This window comes from Bos mutus, chromosome 28, assembly GCF_027580195.1.
Source record: "Bos mutus isolate GX-2022 chromosome 28, NWIPB_WYAK_1.1, whole genome shotgun sequence".
Taxonomy (NCBI): domain Eukaryota; kingdom Metazoa; phylum Chordata; class Mammalia; order Artiodactyla; family Bovidae; genus Bos; species Bos mutus.
This window is the reverse complement of record NC_091644.1, coordinates 32338698-32356856: the sequence shown is the minus strand read 5'-3', so window position 1 is coordinate 32356856 and position 18159 is coordinate 32338698. Positions and strand designations below refer to the sequence as shown.

The window sequence follows — 18159 nt, the reverse complement described above, 5'->3', positions numbered from 1 at the left end:
TAGTCCTATTTCATGGCCCCCCTGTGTTCCCATTCCTGATCCCCAAGCACTTTGCAGTCAGAGGGTTCTTATGAACCCACTAGGGCACTTCTCCATTTTTAGATAGCCTGGCCTAGCTGCATCTTTTAACTCTGCTGGCCAACCTCCTTTTTTTTTTTTTTTATTACAAATGTAATGCATGCTACATGCAAGAAAATGCACCTAAGACAGAAGCATATTAAGTGAAATATAACACTTTCTTCTCTCATTGCCCTCCTCCAACACCCATCTCCAATTCTGGAGGTAGCTGCTGTTGATACATTGGAGAATATTCTTCCAGATTTTTCTCTGTACACCTGCACACACACACACATATTTGCACATCTACATTGGATACTGTTAGTGCTTGCCTACATGTTGTTCATCTGACCAATAAACCCATCCTAGCTGCTAATGGTTCAGAGTTGCACCTTTTCTGGAGAATCACCCTTAGTAGAAATGATCTGCTTCACCCAGCAGTGTCTGGGAGGTCAAAGCATGTCCCATGGGGACAGCCCCCAACCAATGACTGCATCATATGTGTTTGTGCTGTGTGCTCAGTCATGTCCAACTCTTTGCGACCCCATGGACTGTAGCCCACCAGGGTCCTCTGTCCATAGAATTTTCCAAGCAAGAATACTGGAGTAGGTGGCCATGTCCTCCTCCAGGGAATCTTCCCAACCTAGGGATCCAACACGTATCTCTTGCGTCTCCTTCATTGGCAGGTGGATTCTTTACCACTGCCCACCTGGGAAATCAATGACTGCATCATGAAGGAACAGAAATCTGGTCCCCTTTCTTTGAGGTGGGGCAGCTCTGTGGTTCCATTCATGCTCTAGAGCTCCCCTGGGGATTGGGTGAGGCTTTCTATGGTCCCAGGATCTTCCCTGGCTTATTTCTCTGCCCTTTCCTGCTTCCCTCAGTCCCTTAAAAATTTCACCTGAGAGCACTTTCTAAACAAATCCCTTGCAAATAAATGTTACTATATAATGTATAATATACAGGTGTGGGCATGCCAAGTCACTTCAGTCATGTCTGAATCTTTGTGACCCCATGGACTGTAGCCCACCAGGCACTTCCGTCCATGGGATTTCCCAGGCAAGAATACTGGAGTGGGTTGCCATGCCCTCCTCCAGGGAATCTTCCTGACCCAGGGATCAAACCCATGTCTCTTATATACTCCTGTATTGGCAGTTGAGTTCTTTACCACTAGGTCCACCTGGGAAGCCCATAAAACATAGGTGTATGTTTGCAAATATACACATATGTATTTTCAGAAAGGAGTCCATTTGGTGACTTTTTCACTTTACAGGACACCATAAACACCCTTGAATGTAAGTCTACTTAATGTTTTCATGGTAGTGAAGTTGCCTAGGGAATTGATCTTCCATAATTTAGGTGATCAGTAGTCCTATTCATGAAATTGAATTTATTCATTCATTAAATGAATGGCTTATGAAGTGCTACAGCATGCCAGCTGCTGCCATATGCACTGGGGTTGCCTCCAATTTTTTCTGTCTTACAAAAACTATGAATATCTTTGTAAGCGTTTTCAAGCATTTGTGTAAGTGGTTTTGAAGGACAGATTCTTGGAGGTAGCTTTGTGGGTCAACAGGAAGCTGCACTTATAGCCCTAATGGATCATTTTTAGGAAATGTTCCTCCTTCAACACCTCCCTGTGTATTCTTTCTTGGACCCTCTTTTGCAACTTCTCCTCTTTGCATCTTTTCTATCTGCCCAGTGAATGTCCAGAAACCCTCGGAGGGTCAGGGCTTTCTGCTCAGCCCTCTTTGCTCTGGTGATGCTCTTTCCCTGAGCTGTGTCCACCCACCCTACCTGCTTCACCAGGCATTGAGTCCAAGGACTCCTAGACCAACTTTCTCATGGGTTCCCACTGGATCTCAGGAGGGTAAGTGCCTGTACTAGTCAGGGTTCTCCAGAGAGACAGAACCAATCGGATATAGGTGGATGGATATATAAGAGCAGATTTACTGAAGGAATTGGCTTATGGAGTTATGGAGGCAGAGAAGTCCCACCACCTGCCATCTGAAAGCTGAAGAACCAGGTAAGCCAGAGGTGAAATTCAATTCCAGCCTGAAGACCCGAGGATCAGGTGGGGCTGGTGGTGCCAGTTCCCATCTGATTCTGAAAGCCTGAAAACCAGAAGCACCAGTGAGCTAGGGCAGGAGAAGATGGACATCTCAGCCCAAGCAGAGAATGAATTTATCTTCTCTCTGTCTTTTTGATGTCTGTCTATTTGGATGCTCAGTGTGAAGCCCACTCACACTGGAGAGGGCCCTCTGCCTTATTCAGTTCACCAACTTAAATGCCCATCTCTTCAGGAAGTATCCTCACAGACACACCCAGAAATAATGTTTTACCAGCTCTCTGGGCATCCCTTTTCTCAGTCTAGTTGACACTAAAACTAACCATCATGGTGATCAACTTTTCCCGAGCCTCTTGTCCAAATTTCTACCACATGTGTCCACTGGGCTAGCCCAAAGTCATTCCAGATTCACCTGTGTCCTAAATTCTCTTAACCTCTGCCCCCATACTTTCTCTTTCTATGTCCTGTAATACCCAGAGGAAAATGTCCCATCACCGTAGACACCATGCTCTCCTTCCCCTCTTTGTCAGGGATAGGTCCTCTTGACCCGCCCTCAGATCCATTTCTCCAACTGACCACTCCTGGGTGTCCCTCTGTTTCTGTCCTAGTCCAGGCCTGGTTTTATGGTCCCTGACTGGCTTGCCACCTGCCCTGGCAGCATAGTTCCTCCTCCTCCTCACCCTCAGGGGAGAGCTCAGCAGGAGTTGTCCCACCCCCACCCCCAGCTCTGAGGGCAGTAGGGACACGGGAACAAGTAAGGGCTGGTACCGCATCCCAGGCTGACTTGGGCCATTCATCCCAAGTGCATCTTGGGTCCTGAGGACTTGGGACCAGCACCATGCACGCCCGGTCCCCAGGAGCGGATGGACATGGCTCAGGTCGCTTCAGCTCTCTCCCTGACAGCCTCCTCTCCCCTCACACACCCACCTCCATCACACCCCCAGCAGCCTCCTCATGACCCAGGAGCTCGTCAGAGACCTGAGTGGGTTCAGTGTGTCATATACTCACTCTCCATGTCTGCATATGGGACGATGAGGGGTTTTCATCCCTTCTTTATGCTTATTTATTTACTTGAGATTTTTAAAAATTTATTTAACTTGATATTTAATTTTTTAAAATTTAATTTATTTGGGGTTTTTAAAAAATCAAGTATAATTGATTTACAAGGTTGTGCTAATTTCTGCTGTATAGCAAAGTGATTCAGTAATATATATATATTCTTGTTCATATTATTTTCCATTATAGTTTATTACAGGGTATTATACAATAGTTCCCTGTACTATACAGTATGGAGAAGGAAATGGCAACTCATTCCACTATTCTTGCCTAGAGAATTCCATGGACAGAAGAGCCTGGTGGGCTGCTGTCCATGTGGTCGCACAGAGTCGGACACGACTGAAGCGCCTTAGCGTACTATACAGCGGGACCTTGTTGCTTATCCATTCTAACTTCGTGTCTTTTAACCCCAAACTCCCAATCCTTCCCTCCCCAGCCCCCTGCTTATTTATTTTTGATTAATGTATATTATTGGCATAAAGAGGGGGAAAGAGTGATAGGCCTTCTCCACAATGCACACTGGTGGGCTTCATTGTCATCAGACCTTTCCTGGTTCTTTTCCATCTGAAAATGTGGCAGATGGGCCAGGTCAGCAGTCTGGGTTCCTGCCGACCACTCTCATTTTAAGCCTCGTTTTTCTTGGGTGCATTTCTCTCCTCCACTTTGGCTCTTGGCTTCAAGACTATTGTGTTCAGAATCATCACTGCTTTCCAAGGGACTCTGCTGCTCCTGGGGCAGCGCCTGAGATGGAAAGTACTCCGTGCCCCCGACCCCAGGCTGGGACAAAACCCCCTTCCAGCCCTCCCACCCCACCGCATGGTGTTCCTATTAAGATTCAGGCTGGCTTGGCGGATGAGCTCATTTCTTTTCCAGTAAGCGAGTTGGCTGCTTATGTATTCTCCTGCGGCACCGATGCCAGACACATTTCTCAATCCTCCTCTGGTCGGAGAAGGCCAGGAACAGGCCGTTTCCACCTTTCTTGCGTCAATCTGTCAGGCGGTGGCAGGTGGCTGTGTTGGAAGGCCACCGCCCTCGTCCCCTGCTGTCCAGGGGCCTGTCTGCCTCCAGCTCCGGTGACGTCAGGCGGATGCTCCACCTGCGAACGGGAACAGCTGCCTTTCCCGAGTGGGACTTCCGGTCAGAATCCCCATATGCCTAATGGGACCATGACAGAAGCTGGCAGCTCTCAGCACGCATTCACAGGCACAGGCATTGTTCTCCAAAGCCTCTGAAACAAGCAAGATTTTCACACACACACACACATACACACACCCCACGCCCATCACTCCCTCAACCCACCCCCAGCAGAGGGGGTAAACTGAGCCCTGTGGTTTCTTCAAATTGAGTGAGGAGGGTCTTGGGTTCCTGTCCAACTCCGGTTCTAATGACAGATGACCTAAAGTGGAGATGCCAGTGCAAATATTTGATGACGGTTTCCCATGATCAGAGTATTATCAGTTAAGACCCAGAGAGTGCTGAGCCCAGTGGCCTGATTTCATTTGCTTTATTCATTCCTTGCTGAGCACTGGCATCCCTTCAGGTTTAGGGACAACTTATATGGGTGTGTTTAAGGGGAGGGGAGAGAGAACCAAGGTACCTAAGACGGGATCGCACATCAAGGAGCCTGTCATATGACCGAGAAGGTCATAGGATATGGCTGCTTCAAGGACACAGGCTGAGGAGCAGGGCCTGGGATGACCTCTGGGCTCAGAAGTTCATTTTCAGAAAGGTGCACCCAGGAAAGGGGAGGGTCCGTGCACACAGCTGTGCTGGGAGGACCAGCGGGGGCCTAAGGCCCCAGTAGGGACGTGGTAGAGGCAGAGCCTTCTCCCCTGCCGTCTCTTCCTCCATCACTTCTCAGTCCCCTGCAGAAGGCACGTGCACCCAGGCGACCCATGCCAGCCCAGGGTGTGGCAGGGGGCCTGTCCCCACTTTTGGCACTAGCCCACCTTGTCCTCACCACTCACTCCAGGGACCTGGCCCTGCACCACTGTCCTTCTCAAGGTGGCACACATTACCCCGCGAAGCTTCCCCAGAGCAGCACCAGCAGAGAGACGTGAGGCAGGATGTGCTATATTGTTCCAGCACTCTCCTGATTGTCCCCCAAATGTCTGACAAGACCAGAGGACAGGGCTTCCCTGGTGACTCAGTGGTAAAGATTGAGGAGACATGGGTTCAATCCCTGATCTGGTAAGATTCCACATGCCACAGAGCAACTAAGCCTGTGTGCCACAAGTATTGAGCCTGTGCGCTAGATCCTGGGAGCTGCAACTACTGAAGCCTGAGTGCCCTAGAGCCTGTGCGCCAAAACAAGAGAAGCCACTGCAATGAGAAGCAGCTAGAGGGTGGCCCCCACTCTCTGCAACTAGAGAAAGGTCTGCACAGCAGCAGAGACCCAGCACAGCCAAGATTAAATAAAAAAAAAAAACAGAGGACACACCAGGATTCCTTGGCGACCCTTCCTCTCCCCTCTTTGGGCTTCTTTATTGTCTTTTACTTCTTTCCCATTCCTATTTGCCTCATTTCTTCCTCATCTCCCCAACACTTCCTCCCCATACCTACCTGCATGGACAGAGCACGCTGTGCTGGTCCTCAAGGTCCCAGGCCTCAGGGGTGCCTTAGATGATAGCTCATCTTGGGGCTGACTCCATACTTCACTATGTGCGTGCTTCAAAGGAGCCCCCACCTCAGTCTTAGTAAGATGTGTTATTCTTATATATACGACTTCTCATGGCTTGCACATGATGCTGTAATCCCAGAGTGCCCATGAAAGGAACAACCTGGCCTCTTGCTCTTCCCAGGGACGAAGCAGAGAGGTGTGAGAAGTGATTCCAATAACATCTACATATTGCTTGGTCTATTACTACTGGTGTATTATTGCTTGGTATAATTTTATTGGCAAAACTACAGTGGCTCAGACGGTTAAGTATCTTCCTGCAATGCAGGAGCCCCAGGTTCGATCCCTGGGTCAGGAAGATCTCCTGGAGAAGGGAATGGCAAACCACTCCAGTATTCTTGCCTGGAGAATTCCATGGACAGAGGAACCTGGTAGGCTACAGTCCATGGGGTCGCAAAGAGTTGGATACAACTGAGCTACCAACAGTTTCACTTTCACTTTCATAGTATTATTGAAACAGTCTTGTGCAAGGTCCTGGCAGATGGAGTTGGGGAGGGACACTGAGCCAGATCAGATCTGGTGCTCTCCCACAAGGATTGCTCTTTGCAGGAGATGGAGAGCACTTGGCTGAAACAGGAAGGGAAGAATCAAGAAACAGTATCCATCTGGAGTAAGTCATCCTGACAGAAATCAGGAAAGGCTCCTTGGAAGGGGCAGCATTTGAGACTTTGATGATGCGTTACAATTGAAGGGATTGAAGAAGAGATGGGAGAGGGCAGTCTGGGCTGGAGAAGCGCTGGAAGAGGGCGAGGAGGCCTACAACATATGCTGTGTATAGAGAGTGTGTGAGTACCAGGCTGTGCGGAGTGTGCAGAGGGAGATGAGCCCAGGCTGAGAGATCAGGGCCGGGTTCGGGGTGGCCCAGAGGGCAGGTGAAGCAAAGGACCCGTGTCCTGGAGGCAAGCAGGAATGATGAAGGCCAACAGGGTGCCTATCTGTGACTGAAAGGACAGGTCCAAGGAGACACTCGAGTGTTGAAGGAAGAAGTGATCGGCCCTGTACTTTAGTTAGCTCTTCTCAAAATGCGAAAGGACTTCATGATCAGATAGATGTGGGAAATGTTGCATGTTTATTTGCTGCAGAATCTCTCAGAGCCTTTTATCTGGTGAACCTGCATTAAAAATTCAGAAGCAAGATTGGCAGTGAGTGGAGGGGAGGTGGGGTGCGGCCTTTTCCAGTGCACGTGAGAAAAGGACTTTGTGGGTTAGGGTTAAGGACGCACTCCCGTTAACTGCCGACCCCAGGGGCTGTCATTCTGGGGCTGTTGGAGGGTGGGCGGAGTTGGGGGAGAGCTCAGAACCTGTCCCTGGGGATGCTGAGGAGGGGGGTGGCTAGTAGCCAGGGTGGGATCCTCGCTGGGTGACAGCTGGTAGCTGCATGGTTCCTCCTCTTGGTGGGCCAGGTACCTCTGAGGAAGGAAGTAGGACACAGAAGGCCTGGAGGCTGCAAACTGGGGTGGGACTCAGGCTCCTCCGGTTTCTGCAGAGCACAGGCCGGGCAGGCCCTGGCTGAGGCCTCATCCCTGCTGTTCCCTTTCTTTCCCGTCATGGCTCGCCTTTTCCAGGAGGGAGAAGCAGCAGAAGGTTGTCCTGCTGGAGCCTTGCCAGCTTCCTTCCTTTCAGGCACCTGAACAGCTTTTTGGGGGTCTGCTCCCTTCGGTCTCTCGGGTTTCTGCTCAGAACCGCGTGCTCCGGGCAGGGCTCTCTGGGCCTGAGTGCAGGGCTGGGTGCCCTCCACGGTCATTCCCTGCTGGCCCCGACATGGGAACCTCCCAGAGAGCAGTGCCACCCTGGACAGTGACCTGGCCTCTCTCTACAGGAAGCATAGAGGGGACCGGTGAGATTCCTGAGGCAAAGGGAAGCGAGGGCCAAGGTGACAGCTCAGGAGGGGCCCTGGGAAAGCTGGGGAAGCTGTGGATTGCTAGGGGGAGGTGGGGCCGTGGGGCTAACTTCACTGGACAGCAGGGTGCTGCGGGCAGCTGGTGAGCAGGAGGAGACAGTGAAGGCCCGGTGTGCAAGGATGTGAGGTGTGAAGACTGGCATGGTGGCAGGGGCTGGGAAGCCACCACACCCAACTTCCCAGACCTCAGCCCTGCAGTTCTCAAGGGGATGTGGAAGGACACACAGCAGACTTCAAGCCCGGCGGGTGCAGCCGACTATCTCCTTCCCTCCCTTACACTTGCTCTGTGCTGTATTCTGAGGCAGCTTCTGAGTGGGTCTGGACTCTTCTTCTGGAGACGCCTATGTGAGAGGTGGGGAGAGGCTGGGGCAGCAGAAGAAGAGAATGGGCTGCCGGTGGAGGGGAGGCGCTGGGCTGCAGAAGACAGGTAGGCACTGACCTCCAGCCCAGTGGAGACCTGGATGCATTTTACCTGCAGTTTCACACAGTCCCACGGGCCGGGGCCAGGCACCCACCCCGCAGCACCAGTCACACACGCTCGGAAGTAGCCCAGCTGTGAACAGACCTTTCCTGCTCAGAGCTGGGGTCACAACCCCAGACAGCTGCACAAGCGGGGCCCCTCCCAAAACCAGCAGGAGCATTCCTGGCACAGCCCTTACGGCTGACGCCATCCCTCCCCCCACCTCCCTGATGAGGTATTTGAACTTCTGACGCCCTCTACGTGCAGGACAAGCCTGGTGAGGTCACCGACTGATGTCACCGGCTGCAAAGGAACAGGAGTATGCTTCGGTTTTCCCCCCGAGTGCCCAGGTGTGCAGTCCATCCCCCACTGCTGCTGGAGTGTGGTGGGGCTGGTGGGCAGGTAGGGAACTCCTGAGGCTCTGATGTCACTCAGGCTCGGGCCACAGGTGTAAGCCCTGAAGGGCATGCTCCTGCTGCTGCCTTCTTCTCCCCTCTCACACCAACAAATGGCTCCAAGGAGGTGGCAGGCCTAATGCTGTCCACGTAGCTCTGTCCGGCGGCAGGCTCTCTGACCTCTGGCTCCTGCTGGGCTCAGACGTCAGGAGGCACCGACAAATCGCAAAGAGGGACCTGGGAGCATTTCTTCTCCCTATTCCTCCACTGCCAGGTTGCACTGGGTGGCCACATCCTCTACTAAATGCCTGGCTTCTGTCAAGCCCCGTCTCCAGGGCAACGGCCACACCCTCCCCTTGTCCCTTCATACCTCAAGACGTCACTGCTCACTGCTCTCTGCCCTCCCCCACCTTTATAGACAGACTCTCTATTATCAGATGTCCTTGTTCGGGTGCACTGGGGTCCCAGCTGGTGCCACTGGCTGGAGGCTGCTTGTTCTACCATGGCTCTCCTTGGATTTATTCCATGCCTTTGACAGGCATTCATTGGGCATCTACCGGGTACACCAGGCCTGTGTAGGTACCACTACAGGGAAGAGTAAGACTTGGGTCCTGGCCCACAATAGCCTGAGCCACAGTGGGGAAGGAGGTGGGAGGGACCGTCAGGGGCCTGTGATCCCAGGGCCCCCGGTGTCCTTCTCAATATCCCAATGCATGTCCCAGGAGGGGAAAACGGCACCTGTGTCAGTGTTGTGGAGTGGTTCACTGCAACGTAAGTCAGTGTCCACATTATTTTTATTGATACTCCAGTGCTACCATTTCTCATTCTTTATCAGGATGGTCAAGAAAACCATCTACGGCAGGATAGATTGTCCTCCCTTCATTCTTGCCATACTCTGGTTCGGCACGTGGGACGAGAAAGTCATGTAGCTGGGTACACACACACCAGCATGAAAACATTATTTCTGTAGGAACAAATGTATGTGCATAGACACACAAATAGTCTACAGGTATCCACACCAGCTTACAACTGTGCCCCCTCTGGGGTTGTATTAATAGACAGCAGCAAAGAGGAGATTTAACTTTATTCAGAAGGTCTGAGTTTTATTTTTTTTTCAGGAGTCATTGTTTGTTTTGTAAATCAGTACAAGTTCCTGGATTGGTTTTGTAACTTAATCTTATTGAAGTATAATTGATTTACAATGTTGTTTTAGTTTCTAGTGAAACTATTAATATCAGGGCTTCCCTGATGGCTCAGTTGGTAAAGAATCTGCCTGCAATGCAGGAGACCCCGGCTCAATTCCTGGGTTGGGAAGATCCGCTGGAGAAGGGATAGGCTACCCACTCCAGTATTCTTGGGTTTCTCTTGTGGCTCAGCTGGTAAAGAATCTTCCTGCGATGCGGGAGACCTGGGTTCAGTCCCTGGATTGGAAGGATCCCCTGGAGAATGGAAAGGTTACCCACTCCAGTATTCTGGCCTGGAGAGTTCCTTGGACTATATAGTCCATGGGGTGGCAAAGAGTCGGACACAACTGAGCAACTTTCACTTCACTTTCTTTAGTTTCTGGTGAAACTACTAATACAAGGTGATTCAGATGTATATAACTGATTCAGGGGTGTGTGTGTGTGTGTGTGTAAACGCGCACACACGCGCGCTCAGTCGTGTCCAACTTTTTGCAACCCCAGGGACTGTAACCCACCAGGCGTCTTTGTCCATGGGATTCTCCAGGCAAGAATATTGGAGTGGGTTGCCATTTCCTCCTCCAGAGGATCTTCCTGACCCAGGGATCAAACTCTCATCTCATGTCTCCTGCATTGGTAGGTGTGTTCCACTAGCACCTCCAGGGAAGCCTAATATAGATATTGTTTTCCATGTTCTTTTCCATTATGGTTTATTATAGGATATTGAATTTATTTATTTATTCTATGGCTGTGCTGGGTCTTCGTTGCTGCGGGGGCTTTTCTGTCGTTGCGGCGAGCACTGGCTACTCTTCATGGTGTTGCGCGGGCGTGTCTTTGCCGTGTCTTCTGTTACTGTGGAGCACAGACTCTAGGTGTGTGAGCCTCAGTAGTTGTGGTTCCTGGGCTCTTGAGGACAGGTTGGATAGTTGCAGCACACAGGCTTAGTTGCTCTACTGCATATGGGATCTTCCTGGACCAGGGATTGAATCTGTGCTTCCTGCATTGACAGGTGGATTCTTTTTCATTGAGCCACCAGGGAAGCCCTGTTGTTTATTTTAGATATAGTAGTTTGTATCTGAGCCTGGTAGGCTGCAGTCCATGGGGTCACAAAGAGTCGGACACTTACTGAGTGACTTCACTTTCACTTTTCACTTTCATGCATTGGAGAAGGAAATGGCAACCCACTCCAGTGTTCTTGCCTGGAGAATCCCAGGGACAGGGGAGCCTGATGGGCTGCTATCTATGGGGTCACACAGAGTCGGACACAACTGAAGCAACTTAGCAGCAGCTGCAGCAGGTTATATCTGCTAATCCCAAACTCCCAATTTATCTCTTCCCCACCCTTTTTCCTCTTTGGTAACGGTAAGTTTGTTTTCCATGTCTGTGAGTCTATTTCTGTTTACGTTTCATAAGTTAATGTATGTCATATTTTAAATCCCACATTTAAGTGATATCATATGAAATTAGTCTTTCTCTTTCTGACTTAGAGTACTTAGTATGATAATCTCTAGATCCATCCATGTTGCTGCAAATGGCATTGTTTCATTCTTTTTGATGGTTGAGTGGTAGTCCATTGTATATATGTATCACATCTTCTTTATCCATTCATCTGTCAACGAACATTTAGGTTGTATCCATGTCTTGATTACTGTAAATAGTGCTGCTATGAAAACAGGAGTGCATATATCTTTTCAAATTATAGTTTTGTTCAGATACATGCCCAGGAGTGGGATTTGCTCTTCCTATGTTAATCCTATCTTTAGTTTTATGAGGAACATTCTTACTATTTCCTATAGTGGCCACACCAGTTTATATTCCCACAAACAGTGTCGGAGGATTCCCTTTCTCCACACCCTCTCCAGCCTTTGTTATTTGTAGACTTTTTAACGATGGTCATTCTGACTAGTGTGAGGTGGTACCTCACTGTAGTGGTGATTTGCATTTCTCTAATAATCAGTGATGTTGAGGATCTTTTCATATGCCTGTTGGCCACCTGTATGTCTTTTTTGGAGAAATGTTTATTTAGGTCTTCTGCCCACTTTTTTTTGTTTGTTTGTTTTGCAGTTTCAGTACCAATAAGGTTTTATTCATTGTATATTCCCAAGGAAAAGAAAGGGAAGGGAAAAGGGTCAGCAAATATGTTACAAAATGATAGCAAATGGGAAGGGAAGTACCTGGCACAGCAAAACCAGCCGTCAAATGAACACTGCCCAGATGGGGTCGCCAAGGTCCAGGGGGCTATGTCTCCTGCAGTTCAGGAATGAGAAGGGATGAGGGAAAGAACAGATGGGTACATACTTTTCTACCCTCCCTCCCTATAAATTCAAGATTTCATACAAAGCTTTGGTTTCTAGCAGTAAACATGGAGTTACATTCGCCCATCTGCTATTAAACAATGTTGTGTCTACTTTGACGTAAGTTTCTTGCACCCGCATAATCGTTCCTGAGTGACTTGGATATATATTCATCTTTCCTTTCGTGGTCTCCCAGCCCATCTTCTACATAGAAAGCCCTCTTTATTGCTCCTCTCTACCCTTGGATTATAAATTAAAGTTGGTCTTAATCCATCCAAATATAGCAGTCCTAGCATGAATCAAATCAAGGAATGGACATGACTCAAGATTGGGAACAAGGGATGGAGAGATCTTAGCTTCTTCAGGATTTTTGCACAAATCATTTAATTGCAGATACCCCACAAATTTAACATATAGTTATATGGTCTATTTTGGGAGGCACAAAGGTGGAAAGAGGAGGGGGTAGAAATTTAGTTTTTAGGACAGATCTTGTTTGAAATAGGAAATAAAGGAAGGGGAACACAAAAGAAAGTGCGATTCAAGATGATCCTGCTTCAAGAAATGGGGCCCCCAAGCTTATGTTTCTTTTTGCCTGGTGCAGAACATTTTGTCAAAGATGCTTTGGCTATTTTTCTCAATATAAAAAGAAGTTTGTAAACAATAAAACCCCAAAAGAATATGGAGAAGACCGACACATTATATTTACACAAACTAGGCCACCTAGAAGTCACCAAATCAGCTACTTGTGAAGTCCTACAAAGCCCAGACAGATATAATAACTAGAAGGGGCAGCAGTTGGGGGAGGTAGGGATCAGACACGCATCACCCAATGCGTTCTATTGCATTTGCCCCATGACAACACAGTGAGGTAGGTCTGCAGTGATCTCACAGCATGTAAATGAACCCCCCTCCACTTGCTCCTTTAGCTGCCATGATACTAATCACTGCTTCAGCAGGGCAGGACCCTGGCTCTGGGAACCAAAAGAAGCCATTGCTGATGGTCCCTCTGGAAGCCAAGGAGGAAAACCCCAGAATCGTTAAAGATCTTGTCCTTGCTTCACATATCCATCCCTGGGCAGCTCAAGATGGGTACAGAGGCATTGTTCTTAAAAACCTCTCCTTACCAACTTCCATTTCTTATAAAAACACACACTTACACCCTGTTGTGCAGGGTCGGCCTAGCCCAGTCAGGTGAAGGATGGATCTGGTATATAAAGCGAGTCTTGTGCCCTGGGATTATTGATCTGGAACAGGAATCCTTTATCACACATATAGATGACCTTTGCCTAATCTTGGCTTCCCCTCCCTGCACTTCTTACCTGACCCAGCCTCTCCTAACCTCTCTGCACCATGTTTTCCTGTTCAGACCAATTTCCAATCTTTCAGTAGGAAGGAGACCCAAGTCATAGGGCAACCCAGTTAAAACCTAGTCTCTCATGAAACGCTAAAGATGGAGGGGTTTCAAGAGGACACTATAGCAGAAGAGCCACCTCTAATTGGCAAAAATAAGGTAGTTCAATAGGCTGCTGCTGCTGCTGCTAAGTTGCTTCAGTCGTGTCTGACTCTGTGCGATCCCATAGACAGCAGCCCCCTGGATTCCCCGTCCCTGGGATTCTCCAGGCAAGAACACTGGAGTGGGTTGCCATTTCCTTCTCCAATGCATGAAAGTGAAAAAGTGACAGTGAAGTCGCTCAGTCGTGTCTGACTCTTAGAGACCCCATGGACTGCAGCCCACCAGGCTCCTCTGTCCATGGGATTTTCCAGGCAAGAGTACTCCAAATAGTTGTTCTCTCTGGTGGTGCAGCAACAAAAAGCATTCCTGCCATGCAGACCCGGAGCTGCTGCCTACTTATCCCTGAGATTACTCATGAACCTGAGAACACAGTGCAGGAATGAGGGCCTTAGATTAAAATACACAAAATACAAAACCAGAATATTTATATTACGGGAAAAAAAAAGTTGAAATGCACAAGATACATCATTCGCACACAGCTAGTGCAGTTGACATCCTGGAGAAAGTGGGACCCAAGGTACAGTCAGCAAAGGCAGCAAATAAATAATATTGTGTTGGCCCAGGTTGGGGTGAGAATGAGCTTAGAAGCGGCAGGTCTGTGGCTGTTCCCTCGATCACCCCCTTTGCCTGTCATCACAACCCACTTCTTGAGACATTTCTCAGCATTCTGTCCCAAGATGGGGTTATGAGGAGAGAAAATGAGGAAAACCCTGCCACCCCCCTGAGATGTTTCCTCCCACAGAATGTAGTGGTTTGCGGGTTGGGTCCATCAATCTGTTCTCTTCTTAATCTTTACACTCGGATATGGGAAATATTATTCCACATTCTTCTTTAAGAGTCAAACAACTTCCCTACCCAGGCCACTTTCAAAAGCTGGAGATTCTGGAGTTGGAGACTCAGGTAAAGCATGAAGGGAAGGTTAACCCCCAAAGCCCTCATGTGCATTTGGATAGGGCTGATTGGAGTTTCTTTGCCTCACCCCTTCTTCCCACCAAGAGGGAAGAAGAGGTGATTCTGTGGACTCTAGCCTCAGATATATGGCAGTGCCAGCTGCTCCCTACCCACCCTGTCCCCACTTTTTCCACTCTGCCGATTGATGCCTGCTCCTCAAAATTTTCTGATCACAAAAGGATAGCCCCCACCTACTGTGACTTGATTCTGGGCCTGTGGGAGCATGACAGAGCTATGGATCTCTTCTTCCTCCTCCGGAAAGTAGGCTGGCTTTCCCTGGGAGCTGGGAGCTTGCTGGGCCTTCAGTGGGCACGAGGCTACCACGTGGCTGATGCTCTGGCAGAAGTGGCACTTCTTGGGCTGGGGTGGCAGTTTGCATTCCTTGGCGTGATGGTCTAGACCTCCACAGTTGTAGCACCTGTCTCCCTTTGATCTGTGTTTCTGCATATTCTTCCCTTTGGGCCGCCTTTCACTCCCAATACAGAACACCCAACCAGGGCCGGTGACTCGGATAGATTCCAGGCCCTTGGTGGACTTCTTAAAGGTGAACTCCACGGCCTCACCCCGCTTCAGGCTCCGGAAGCCCTCCATGTACAGCTTACTCTGGTGCACAAAGACATCCACCGGGGGGTCGAGTGCGACCCCTGTGCGAGCGGTCATGGACAGGAAGCCAAACCCCATGTGCACGTTGAACCACTTACAGATGCCAGCAGCTGCAGCTCCTCAGCTGCGCTGGCCTCGTCCTCTGGTGTCTTCTCCAGCGCTTTGGTGCAGCCACCTGCAAACTGCTGGTTTGACACAGAGCCCATGGTAGTCAGCTGAGCCGGCGATCCCGGGCCCCTTCTCCGGTGGCTGCTGGCCCCAGAGAAGTCTAGAGGCAAAGGGGTGGCCCGGGGAAGAGGCAGCTACATCTTCCCCAGCTCTGCCCACTTTTTGATTGGTTATTTGGTTTATATTTTGGTTGTTGTTGAGCTGTTTGTATATTTTGGAAATAAGCCCTTATCAGCTGCATTGTTTGCAAATATTTTCTTTCAGTCCATAGGTTGTTTTTGTTTTGTTTATGGTTACCTTTGCTGTGTAAAAGCTTATTAATTTGATTATGCCTCATTTGTTCATTTTTGCTTTTATTTCTGTTGCCTTGGGAGACTGACTATAAGGTCTGGGTTTTTAATGAAAAATGTATTTGTGTATTTCTTGAGTAAATAAAATGCAATAATTTAAAAGAAAATATAATGAGGAAATATCTTATTCAGAATGCTGCTGCTGCTGCTGCTAAGTCACTTCAGTTGTGTCCGACTCTGTGTGACCCTATAGACGGCAGCCCACCAGGCTCCACCGTCCCTGGGATTCTCCAGGCAAGAACACTGGTGTGGGTTGCCATTTCCTTCTTCAGTGCATGAAAGTGAAAAGTGAAATAGGACCCCTGTAATATTGAAAGTATATAGAATGCTCAGAAATTGTGAAAAAAGCTAAACACATAAAAAACTAGAACTACATATGGTTGGTCCAGTAACTCTTACCTAATCAGGTCTGTTTAGTCACTGTTTACTGAGCTGATGGTCTGGATAGAGGAAGGTGGACTCAACCTTCTATCCCAGGAGGGACTGGCCTCTGAGAGCCAGGAGAGGGACTCACCCAATCAGTGAAACAGGGGGAGGTTTCCAGGAGTGACCCTAAGCAGTAAGGCAAGTAAGGCAAGTGGTAGGTGGTGGTGGGGATGGGAAAGGGGAGAAGTGGTCCTGGCAGAGAGAGAAGCATGAGATAATCCTTTTGGTAGAGGGACCCAAAGCTTCCCCCACTTTCCTGTCCTGGAGGAAGGGGCCCAGTCCCTGGCCTTCGTGAGCCACCACCCTTGCAAGGGAGGGCCCGTGTCACACTTCACCACTCACTGGCTGACCAGGGCACTCACTCTGATCTTAGGTGATGGACATGGTCCTCAAGGCCTCCATCGCAGCGGGGAAATCCTTGGAAAGCCGGGGTCATGGAAAAGAAGGCTACACGCCTTGGCCATCTTGTTTCTCCAGGGACCCTGTCATTACACTGGTGATAAACCTGCTGTTTTTCCCAATTAGCAGCCTTAATACCTCATGAAAGCCATTAACAGGCTGGTGCAGTGGCTACACATCTTTTGATGTAATTAGCAATGTTGTTAGCCTAATCCATAATCGATACTCGGGTAATTGCTTCCTTGGGTTTGTATTTAGTCCTTGGGGTCTTGGCATCATGAGGATCATCCGTCTCCAGATGTGATAATGAGTGTGTGTCAGTCACTGACAGCCCTGCTTACCCAGGACCCCTCAAGGGACAGCTCAGCAAGCAGACACTGATGGTCAGGCTTTGTCCCCAGCGTCCAGGAGCCTTCGGAGGATGTGGTTGCAGCGAAACCTGGGTCCATCAAGGGCTTGGGTTCCTGCTCTGGGAGTAGAGGTCAAAGGGTGGTCCCAGGGAAAGCTCAGACCCTCCCCCTCTGTATACTGCCACTCTTCCAGAAGATTCTAGGGATAATACTGAGGATGGTCCCCCAACTAAAGGTGATGAGACATCATGTCCTTCATATTCTTCCTCCTCATGCTCCCTCAGCTCTTCCCCTCCAAGCCCAGCACACTGTGGCCTGCCTTCCCAGCTTGCTGGGAAGTCTGGGGCTGAGCCCAGTGCAATTTCCTCTCTCTCTGAGGCTGGCGACAGTGATGGCAGCTCAAGGTCAGGCCAGAGCGGCAGGAGAGGAGCCTGTCAAAGGCAGTCCTTATGAATGGGTTCTCATCCGACTGTAATTGGAATTAATATTGAGACTCCGCTTCCAGGAACTTCCCCAGCAGACAAATCTGGGCTGCAGAGGTCTGGGCTGGAATGCTCCGAGAGCCAGCCATAAATCTCTCCCCAACATGACGATGCACAAGCTAATTGCTCTGGAAGTACACAGCATGTCATTCTGTGTCCTCCCAGGCTCGATCCCCTTGCTGGGAACAGGGCCAGGGAGAGGTGGACGGGAGCTGGCAAAGTCACGGTGAAGGAAAACATTTTAATTCATTTAATTATGAGTCTCAGAAAACCAAGCTCTGTTTCTTCTTGAGCTAGTCAAAGGAAATGAGATATGACACTTCCCACCCCCACCTTCCCCTTGGATAAGCTGGAAGTGTTGGATGTGGGCAGCATCAGGCTGAGTGCATCCAGGAGCAGGTCCTATAGGGGGCAGTGGTCCAGCCCGAGCAGGCCTGTGCCCCCCAGCCCCTGATCAGCACCCTCCCCCTTCCTCTCACTCTCTCACACACACATAATCAGCATTATCTCTTTCCCTTCACAATGGACAAAGTTTCATGTTGGATCTACACTTTCTAAGTATGTGCTTGATAAATGGCAAGATGGTAACAGATATGAAACTTCAAATAATAATCATAAACTTTGAAATAATAATCCATAAACTTTTAAATGATAACCATAAGCCTTTCACCAGAATATCTGTACCTATCTGTCCCTCTATCTATCCATGACAGTGATGTATGTTAGTGTATCCACAACATGCCCCACTTAAGTACTGGGCACTGTTCCTTATTGAGGATGCAGGCAGGGCTTGGGTTCCATTCTAAGGGCAGGACATTAGGGTTTAGAGC

The 18159-nt window shown here is 49.3% G+C and overlaps 1 pseudogene; it reads right to left on the bottom strand.

Moving 5' to 3' along the window:
* Positions 1–4165: 4165 nt before the first annotated feature.
* On the bottom strand, positions 4166–15360 carry LOC102276958 (protein lin-28 homolog A pseudogene; annotated as a pseudogene).
* Between the last annotated feature and the right edge of the window lie 2799 nt (positions 15361–18159).